Source organism: Mustelus asterias, chromosome 10 (assembly GCF_964213995.1).
Source record: "Mustelus asterias chromosome 10, sMusAst1.hap1.1, whole genome shotgun sequence".
Taxonomy (NCBI): domain Eukaryota; kingdom Metazoa; phylum Chordata; class Chondrichthyes; order Carcharhiniformes; family Triakidae; genus Mustelus; species Mustelus asterias.
The window spans coordinates 926,990-936,965 of record NC_135810.1 but is presented as its reverse complement, the minus strand read 5'-3'; the positions used below and the strand labels follow the sequence as shown (position 1 = coordinate 936,965).

The following is a 9,976-nucleotide window of genomic DNA, read 5'->3' as shown; positions in this document are numbered from 1 at the left end:
TGGGGCTAAAGGGATCAAGGGATATGGGGATCAGGATATTGAATTCAATAATCAGCCGTGATCAAAACGAATGGTGGAGTTGGCTCGAAGGGCCGAATGGCCTTCTCCTGCTTCTAGTTTCTATGTTTCTATGACACTCACTCAGAGAAAATATTTCTCTTCATCTCTGATTTAAATGAGCGACTCCTTATTTTTAAACAGTGACCCCTAGTTCTAGATTCTCCCACAAGATGAAACATCCTCTTGATATCCATCCTATCAATACCCCTCCAGTTCCTAAAGGTTTCAATCAAATCACCTCATACTGTTCTAAAATCTAGTAGATGCAAACCTAACCTTTCCTCATAAGACGAAAAGGCAGATAAATGGTTCGGGAGCAACCCTCTGGGATTGAAGTGAAACGTTAACTTGTCAGTGATCCTGACAGCACACTCCCAACATTAAAAACATCAAAGGCGCGAGAGAATTCACTTTGCTTTTGTTTTAACTTCAGAGTTTGTACAGTGTGGGAGTATGTGGAGTTGAAGCAGGAAGTTCAGGCCAGTGTGTGTGGAGTCTTCAGAGCAGCCTTTATGTCGTTGTGGATTTCAAGGTAATATTTAATGGGTTTCTAGCTGCAGTTGACCATGAGATGCAGCAGCTTTTGTACCAATGCAACAATTTACTGGAATCTTTGTTTCCCTGACTGCTGCCACCATCATACAGACAAAAGGCTGATGAAGAGTTATTTTAAAAAAACTTAACAAAAGCCACAACATATCAAAGACTAATACCCAGCAAGAATAACCATAAAAATACATCTATTGTAAATTATTTAAAAAAGAAAGCAGCCAATCACAATATTAGTGTGTCCCCTAACCCTTTCACCCACACAGCCTTGAAACCAATACATTAGCTCCGAGGAGCAGGCGCTGGTCTATAATTAACGCAGCAGCCACTTTACACATAGTTTACACACCTTAAATGATGGTGAGGTAAATTAACAATGGATCTGCTGGTTGGGGCTGGTGGGATTGAGTTAGTAAATGGGAGTGAGACAGGGGATTGAATTGGGGGATGGGGTAGAGTTGGGGGCAGGATTGAGTTGGGGGGTGGCCTGGAGTTGGGGGGTGGGGTGGAGTTGGGAGTGGGGTAGAGTTTGGGGGTGGGGTAGAGTTTGGGGGTGGGGTAGAGTTTGGGGGTGGAGTTGGGGGTGGGGTTGGGGCTGGGATGGGGGTGGGGGTGGGGTTGATTTGGACATGGGGTGGAGTTATTTCTTCAGTCATTATTTTGCCCAAGCTGAGTTCAATGATGGTCAATGGAAGACCCGTCCGAGGCTGGAATCATATTAAATACAAAGCAAGATGATTTGAAATCCGACTAGCAGTCCATCAATACAGCAGCTTCTCACAGAAACATCAGCCTCATCAACAATAAGATTGGGTGACACATGTTGGGTAACATTAATAACACCTTGTGTTACATACCAAATATTCACCATCTTCAACAAGAATAAGAACATTTTCCTTTGATCTTCAATGGCATCCCAGTGGGTCCTCAGTATCTACGTCATGGGGAACACCATTGTAACTGGAAATGTAACTGGACTGGTCACATCAACACCTTGGCTACAAGAGCAGGACAGCCAGTGTTCCTTTTTTTATTCATTCATGGGACATGGGCATCGCTGGCTGGCCAGCATTTATTGCCCATTCCTCGTTGCCGAAGGACAGTCACCCACATTGCTGTGGCTCTGGAGTCACATGTAGGCCAGACCAGATAAGGACGGCAGATTTCCTTCCCTAAAGGATGTTAGTGAACCAGATGGATTTTTCCGACAATCGACAATAGTTTTATCATAGAATCCTACAATGCAGAAGGAGGCCATTCGGCCCATCGAGTCTGCATTGACAACAATCCAAGCCCAATTCCCACAATCCCACGCATTTACCCAAGCTAGTCCCCCTGACACTAAGAGGCAATTTAGCATGGCCAATCCACCTAACCCGCACATCTTTGGACTGTGGGAGGAAACCCACGCAGACACAGGGAGAACGTGCAAACTCCACATAGTCACCCAAACTGGGAATCGAACCCGGGTCCCTGGCATTGTGAGGCAGCAGTGCTAACCACTGTGCCACAGTGCCGTCCCATGATCATCAATAGATTCTAAATTCCAGATTTAAAAAAAATTGGATTCAAATTCCACCGTCTGCTGTGGCAGGATTTGAACCCGGGTTCCCAGAACATTAGCTGAGTTTCTGGATTAATAGTCTAGTGATAAAACCACTAGGCCATCGCCCCCCCTGTTGACTGCTAGTACCCTGAAGCTAAGTAGGATGGGCAGCATTGAAATCAGTTTGGAGTACAGTGATTGCTATGTCAACTCAGATGATGAATAGGTGTTCTATGTGCTCAGGTGTTCTATGTCCGGCTCCTGCCCCTAGCTCTTACGTTCTAATGCAGATTCTTACAAGTAGTTGATGATTAACTGCTCTCTGAAGTGAGCTAGCAAAACAGTCAATTGTATCAAACATGCCACCAGTGGTTCGAGAAAAAGGCCCACACCATCTTCTCAAGGCAGCTATGCTGGGGCAACAAAGCCAGCCTTGTTAGTGATGCCCACATCCTGCTAATAATTGGAGGGAAAAGATATACAACCATCAAACATAGGAGCAGAAACAAGACTGATGTCTGGAATGAGCTCCAAGAGGTAGTAGTAGAGGCGGGTACAATTTTGTCTTTTAAAAAGCATTTAGACAGTTACATGGGTCAGATTGGTATACACAGTAAGAAGTTTAACAACATCAGGTTAAAGTCCAACAGGTTTATTTGGTAGCAAAAGCCACACAAGCTTTTGGAGCTCCAAGCCCCTTCTTCAGGTGAGCTCCAAGCCCCTTCTTCACTCACCTGAAGAAGGGGCTTGGAGCTCCGAAAGCTTGTGTGGCTTTTGCTACCAAATAAACCTGTTGGACTTTAACCTGGTGTTGTTAAACTTCTTACTGTGTTTACCCCAGTCCAACGCTGGCATCTCCACATCAGATTGGTATAGACAGATATGGGTCAAATGCAGACAACTGGGCCTAGCTTAATGGTAAAAACTGGGTGGCATGGACAAATTAGGCTGAAGGGCTTGTTTCCATGCTGTAAACTTGTATGACTCTAAGTAGGCCATTTGGCCCATCGAGTCTGCTCCATCATTCAATGAGATCATGACTGATCTGATGTGATAATCTTCAACTCCACTTTCCCATCTTGTCCGCATAACTCTTGATTGCCTTACTGATTAAACATCTGTCTCAGCCTTGAATATATGTAACAACCCATCTTCTACAAGCTCTCTGCGGTCATGAATTCCAGATTCACTGCCCTCTGAGAGAAGAAATTCCTCCTCATCTTGGTTGACCAATGTTATAAAGCTGCCAGGGTTGGGAATTACGCTGTCGTATGACAATCTTATCAAATTCTTTGTTCAACATTCTACTAAAAAAAAATTTGGTTGCTAGATTCTAAAACTGTCCAGAGTGGGAGTGGATTTAGCATTTTATCCAATCGCATGACTGCTGGCAATACCAGCTTGGACACACCTGAGCTGCACGTGAGTTTTGCTTTATCCGAGTGAAATAATAATATGCAATCTTCTTCACTTAGCACAGTGTGTTACATTTAACCAGAATTACCAAATCAATTACCTGTTCACCAGCAGGGATTGGGTCCAGAGCTTTGAGCAGAGGTACTATTCTACATCTAGAAACCTACGTTTTCAATTAGAAGACTAATAACTGTGAAAGAGCTCAAATACTTCACCGTATCCCAGAGAGGCCAAGCAAGTTACAAATTCCAGTAATCAGGGTGATGTCAACAGAACATTGCAAACCATCTGCTGCTAAAGTGCTGTTTACATCCCAAATCTCAATATTTACAGAACATGGATCTTCTCCGGGGAATAGGGTAACTGTTTGCCTGGAGTTTGTGGGGCGAGAAGGGTAGGTATGTTTTATCAGGCTAATTAATAGTAAGCACCTGTTTCAGTGCAGGGTGACTGGCACAGGCAGCGAGCTTGGACTCTCTCTAACGACAGAACAGATCAGTTATTTTCAATTTGTTGATGTTACAGCTGATGCCCAAACAGGAATGATTTGCAGATCTCTCTGAGAATTACCAGGTTGGGTTTGGCAGTGACCAATGTTACAGAACTGGGCTATGACAATGCTGGCAGAATGGAGCCTGGACAAGTTTCAATTTAATCATCGTCTCTGTAAATCCTGCGAAAAATATAATTAACTCACTGTGAGGTTCCACTGCTCAGTCACACTCATAAAAAATGTTGCTTTTGCAGTTTTATGAAGAATGAAAATCCCTTAAAGGAGGCTTTAGATCAGGATTATGTTTGACTTCAAAGCAACAAGAATATTGTTGGAATAAGTTATGTCTGAAGTTGTTTGTCTATTGTAGCATTTGTAGGCGGTCAGTCTGTTCCGACTCCAAATTTCAGAAACTCTCACTGAACAAAGTCTCTTCGATACAAACAACTCGCACCTTGTGGGAGTTTTGACTGAGGAATTATCACTTGGTGTTCAATCCTCAGATGTGTAAAAGGCTTGATGGGGTGAATGGTCTCCTCCTCTGAGCTCTTATGAACAAAAGTTGTTTGAAATTGGTACCCTGGTGAAAATCACCCAACTCTTTTAAGAAGGAAAGGTAATGTAAGTGAGAACAGGGAAATGGATTGGAGGCAAGAGACATTGATCAGCGAGAAGTGAATCAACATTAGACAGTTTATAATTTAACCAGAAACCTGGTGAGATTCCAGCCTGCAATTAAATCCCAGTTTGTAATATTTAGGAATTCTGGAAACTGACAATGGCTGCAAAGTGCCTTTTGGAGTCAGGACTGTGCACCATGGAACCCCCTGCTCAGGCTCCACCTGAGGCTCCAAGCTCAGTCACCAGTCTTATCGTTTGTTTGCCCAGACCATGTGCTCTCATGGGTAGGGGCACATCTGCGAGTCAGCACAGGCTAAGATCCCAATGCCAGCTGCCATCTGCTGGGTAGTGGAGTGGTGAATGGGGTGAGGAATTAAGATTTAGCCTGGGAAAGACGAAACCTCAGTTGGATGGGCAATGCTGAGGGAGCTTTGTATAATCAAAGGGTCAGTGCTATGGAAGCATGGCACTATCAACGGGCCAATACCGAGGGAGTGCTGCACTGTCAGAGGGTCAGCGCTGGGGGAGTGCTGCACCGTCAGAGGGTCAGTGCTGAGGGAGTGCTGCACTGTCAGAGAGTCAATACTGAGGGAGTGCTGCACTGTCAGAGAGTCAATACTGAGGGAGCACCGCACTGTCAGAGGGTCAGTACTGAGGGAGCACCGCACTGTCAGAGGGTCAGTACTGAGGGAGTGCCGCACTGTCAGAGGGTCAGTACTGAGGGAGTGCCGCACTATCAGAGGGTCAGTACTGAGGGAGCACCGCACTGTCAGAGGGTCAGTACTGAGGGAGTGCTGCACTGTCAGAGGGTCAGCGATGGGGGAGTGCTGCACTGTCAGAGGGTCAGTGCTGAGGGAGTGCCGCACTGTCAGGGGGTCAGCACTGAGGGAGTGCCGCACTGTGAGGGGGTCAGCGCTGAGGGTGTGCTGCACTGATAGAGGGTCAGTACTGAGGGAGTGCCGCACTTTCAGGGGGTCAGTACTGAGGGAGTGCTGCACTGTCAGAGGGTCAGTACTGAGGGAGTGCTGCACTGTCAGAGGGTCAGTACTGAGGGAGTGCTGCACTGTCAGAGGGTCAGTACTGAGGGAGTGCCGCACTGTCAGAGGGTCAGTACTGAGGGAGTGCCGCACTGTTAGAGGGTCAGTACTGAGGGAGTGCCGCACTGTCAGAGGGTCAGTACTGAGGGAGTGCCGCACTGTCAGAGGGGTCAGTGCAGAGGGAGTGCCGCACTGTCAGAGGGTCAGTACTGAGGGAGTGCCACACTGTCAGAGGGTCAGTACTGAGGGAATGCCGCACTGTCAGAGGGTCAGTACTGAGGGAGTGCCGCACTGTCAGAGGGTCAGTACTGAGGGAGTGCCGCACTGTCAGAAGGTCAGTACTGAGGGAATGCCGCACTGTCAGAGGGTCAGTACTGAGGGAGTGCCGCACTGTCAGAGGGTCAGTACTGAGGGAATGCCGCACTGTCAGAGGGTCAGTACTGAGGGAGTGCCGCACTGTCAGAGGGTCAGTACTGAGGGAGTGCCACACTGTCAGAGGGTCAGTACTGAGGAAATGCCGCACTGTCAGAGGGTCAGTACTGAGGGAATGCCGCACTGTCAGAGGGTCAGTACTGAGGGAGTGCCGCACTGTCAGAGGGTCAGTACTGAGGGAGTGCCACACTGTCAGAGGGTCAGTACTGAGGGAATGCCGCACTGTCAGAGGGTCAGTACTGAGGGAATGCCGCACTGTCAGAGGGTCAGTACTGAGGGAATGCCGCACTGTCAGAGGGTCAGTACTGAGGGAGTGCCGCACTGTCAGAGGGTCAGTACTGAGGGAGTGCCGCACTGTCAGAGGGGTCAGTGCTGAGGGAGTGCTGCACTGTCAGAGGGTCAGTACTGAGGGAGTGCCACACTGTCAGAGGGTCAGTACTGAGGGAGTGCCGCACTGTCAGAGGGTCAGTACTGAGGGAGTGCCGCACTGTCAGAGGGGTCAGTGCTGAGGGAGTGCCGCACTGTCAGAGATACTGTGGTTTAGTTGAGTTTGGGCAGGAGGTGATCAAGTTGCTTTCGGGGTCGATGGACTCAGGACTGCTGATCATTCCTTTTAAGATAAATTTAGGAAACAGATAACCTGAAGGGAACCATTCAATCCATTAAAGCTGCTCCGCAATTTGATTGGATCAAGGCTGATCTCTAGCTCTGTTTGGATTCCATCAGTCCCACACACTTTGAGACCTCATCTGAGTCGAGGTTCAAGCATGGACAATAAAATTAAATCCCTGTAGATCTGAAAGTGACTGCACTCGACAAGGCAGCATTTGACAGAGTGTGACATCAAGGAGCTTTAGCCAAACTGTAGTCAATGGGAATGAGGGGATAGAATCTCCATTGTTTGGAGCCGTACCAAGCATAACATAATGTAGTTTTGGTTGTTGGAGGCCAATCATCTCAGTCCCAGGACATCACTGCAGCAGTTCCTCAGGGTAGAGTCCTCGGCCCAACCATCTTCAGCTGCTTCATCAATGACCTTCCCTCCATCATAAGGTCAAGTGGAGATGTTCGCTGGTGACTGCACAATGTTCAGCACACTCACGACTCCTCAGATACTGAAGCAGTCCATGTCCACATGCAGCAAAACATGGATTATATTCAGGTTTGAGCTGACAAGTCACAAGTAACATTCATGCCACATAATTCGTACCAGGCAATGACCATCTCCAACAAGAAGGAATCGCTTCTCGGCCTTTTGGCTAAGATCAAGTGTAGTATGGATCGCCTGCACTTGGTTGAGGTCGTTGGGTTGCACTGAAGCTTCATATGTTTCATATGAAGCAATTTTTAAAAGCGGCATCTCGGCCTTTTGGCTAAGATGCAAATGAGCCCAAGTCTTGGAGGAGGAACCTCCCCCTTCTCCAATCAGCCTGGCTCATGTAGATCAGGCCCAGGACAGGGTGGTTTGGTCGCTCGCCCTGTCTTGTCAGCCTGGATCTGAAATGTCTCAACTTGTTGAGACTCTGAATTGGATTTGATTTGATTGAATTGGAAAAGTATTTAAAAAAAACAAGAAGGAATTCAAGGCGTCAAGACATTCAACGACATTAACATTGTTAAATCTCCCACTATCAACATCCTGAGGGTTTCCATTGGCCAAAACTGAACTGGACCAGCCATATAAATACTGTGGCTACCAGAGCAGGTCAGGCAGTGGGAATCATGTGATGTGTAACTCACCTCCTGACTCCCAAAGCCTGTCCACCTTCTACAAGGCCCAAGTCAGGAATGGGGTGGAATACTCTCCACTTTCCAGTAGATGAGTGCTGCTCCAACATCACTCGAGAAGCTCGATACCAGTTAGGATTAAACAACCCTATTGATTTACACCCCATTCACAACCTCAAATATTCACTTAGTCTGCCACTAATTAATCCATTAATTGGCCACTTAAGGGCCTCAATGGTGCTGAGAATGGGCAGGATGTCTGATGACACCAGGTCAGGAATAGGTGGGTAGGCAACGGGAAGGCTACACACTGGATTTTACATCCCTCCCACTTCAGCCTCAACAATGTGGGAGTGTAAAATCCAGCACTATGATTGTGTTCTCTGAGTCTCGAGGTCAGCGTGAGGAGTTGGAGCTTTTCCTTGTTGGAAATCACTTATCAACCTGAAGGTTTTAAATTTTACTTTAACAATATTTGTAAAGAACTGCTAATGGTGTTTCAATGGCATTTTATCTTCGATCGAGTAACACTTGTTCTGATAATGGAAAAAGGAATTGTACAAGAACTAGCAAAAATCTCAAGGTTTAATATTAGCGCAGAATATTGAAGATTTCCACACATTTGGAATATAGAAAAATGCCCTGTGTCTTTAATTGCATGATGTGGAGATGTCAGCATTGGACTGGGGTGAACACAGTAAGAAGTCTCACAACACCAGGTTAAAGTCCAACAGGTTTATTTGGTAGCAAATACCATAAGCTTTTGGAGCACTGCTCCTTCGTCAGATGGAGTGGAAATGTGCTCTCAAACAGACACAAAATCAAGTTACAGAATACTGATTAGAATGCGAATCCTACAGCCAGCCAGGTCTTAAAGGTAGAGACAATGTGGGTGGAGGGAACATTAAACACAGGTTAAAGAGATGTGTATTGTCTCCAGACAGAACAGCTAGTGAGATTCTGCAAGACCAGGGGCAAGCTGTGGGGTTTACTGATAATGTGACATAAATCCAACATCCCGGTTTAGACCGTCCTCATGTGTGCGGAACTTGGCTATCAGTTTCTGCTCAGCGACTCTGCGCTGTCGTGTGTCGTGAAGGCCACCTTGGAGAACGCTTACCTGAAGATCCAAGGCTGAATGCCCGTGACTGCTGGCACTCTTTGTCATGGTTAAGGTGTAGTGTGTTTTATAGTTAAGGGGTTTTTGAGTCTATTTCTCATAGAATGGTTCCAGCACAGAAGGAGGCCATTTGGCTCACTGTTTCTGTGCTAGCTCTCTGAAAGAGTGACTCACCAAGTCCTACTCCCCTACTCCTCCTTGTAACTCTGCAATTTGTTTTAACTTCTCCAACTCCCTTTTGAAAGCCACAATTGAATTTATCTCCACCACACCCTCAGGCAGCGCATTCCAGATCCTCAACACTTGATGTGTAAAAAACTTCTCCTCGTGTTACCTTTGGTTCTTTTGCAATGAATTTAAATCTGTGTCCTCAGGTTCTCGGACCTTCCACCAATGGGGAAAATTCTCCCTCTCTCTACTCTCATGATTCTGAACACCTCTATCACAGCTCCTCTCAACCTTCTTCTGTCAGGAGAAAGGTCCCAACTTAGCGTCATAGAGGTTTACAGCATGGAAACAGGCCCTTCAGTCCAATTTGTTCATGCTGCCCAGTTTTTACCACTGAGCTCGTCTCAATTGCCCGCATTTGGCCCATATCCTTCTATACCCATCTTAACCATGTAACTGTCTCAATGCTTTTTAAAAGACAAAATTGTACCCGCCTCTACTACTGCCTCTGGCAGCTCGTTCCAGACACTAACCACCCTGAGTGAAAGAAATGTCCCTCTGGATCCTTTTGTATCTCTCCCCTCTCACTTTAAACCTATGCCCTCTAGTTTTAGACTTCCCTACTTTTGGGAAAAGATATTGACTATCTAGCTGATCTATGCCCCTCATTATTTTATAGACCTCTATAAGATCACCCCTAAGCCTCCTACGCTCCAGGGAAAAAAGTCCCAGTCTATCCAGCCTCTCCTTATAACTCAAACTGTCAAGACCTGGTAGCATTCTTAACCACCAATCTTGGTGTCATC

General features: G+C 46.5%; 1 non-coding gene across 1 annotated transcript; it reads left to right on the top strand.

Moving 5' to 3' along the window:
* The first annotated feature begins 7,393 nt into the window (after window positions 1-7,393).
* LOC144500130 (U2 spliceosomal RNA) lies at window positions 7,394-7,586 on the top strand. The gene has a single exon (XR_013498926.1). It is a non-coding gene; the product is annotated as a U2 spliceosomal RNA (small nuclear RNA).
* The last annotated feature ends 2,390 nt before the right edge of the window (window positions 7,587-9,976 follow it).